We start from the raw sequence: 630 nt of genomic DNA on the forward strand, positions 1-630 counted from the left end.
CTTTGGACATCTGATCAGGAGGAACTAATCCCTGGAGAAGGACATCATTCTTGGTAGAGTAGAGGGTCAGTGGAAAAGAGTAAGGCCCTAAATGAGATGGATTGACACAGTGGCTACAACAATGAGCTCAAGCATATTCATGATTTTAAGGATGGAACAGGACTGGACTTTGTTTCATAATTGGTCTCTATGAGTCAGATCTGACTCAACACCACCTAACAATAACCATAATTTTAAAGATGGTCCTTCAAATTTAGTCAATAAGCATTTTCTTCCTGTTCTAGTCAATGTTAGGAGAGATTAGAAGTCAAATATATGGCCACTAGTTATCCATGTCTCCTTCCACCTTTCTCCTCACCTCTCTATCTTGTCAAATATATTATACATACAAAACTGTGTACTTAACACATACACAAGGTTAAAGAATATTAAAAAATGAACATTTGTTTAACTACTGCATAGTTTTAGAAATAAAATATTAGCAGTACATTAGGAACAACCTTCTTCACATTTACATTGCACGCCCTTTCTATAGACTTAACCACTCTCCTGAATTTCATATTAATTTTTACCCTAACTTCTTTATACTTTAAAGATGAATGTACATATCTATAAACAAAATAATATTTA

Source organism: Orycteropus afer, unplaced genomic scaffold, assembly GCF_000298275.1.
Source record: "Orycteropus afer afer isolate SDZICR_OR568_19922 unplaced genomic scaffold, OryAfe1.0 scaffold00658, whole genome shotgun sequence".
NCBI classification, from domain to species: Eukaryota; Metazoa; Chordata; class Mammalia; order Tubulidentata; family Orycteropodidae; genus Orycteropus; species Orycteropus afer.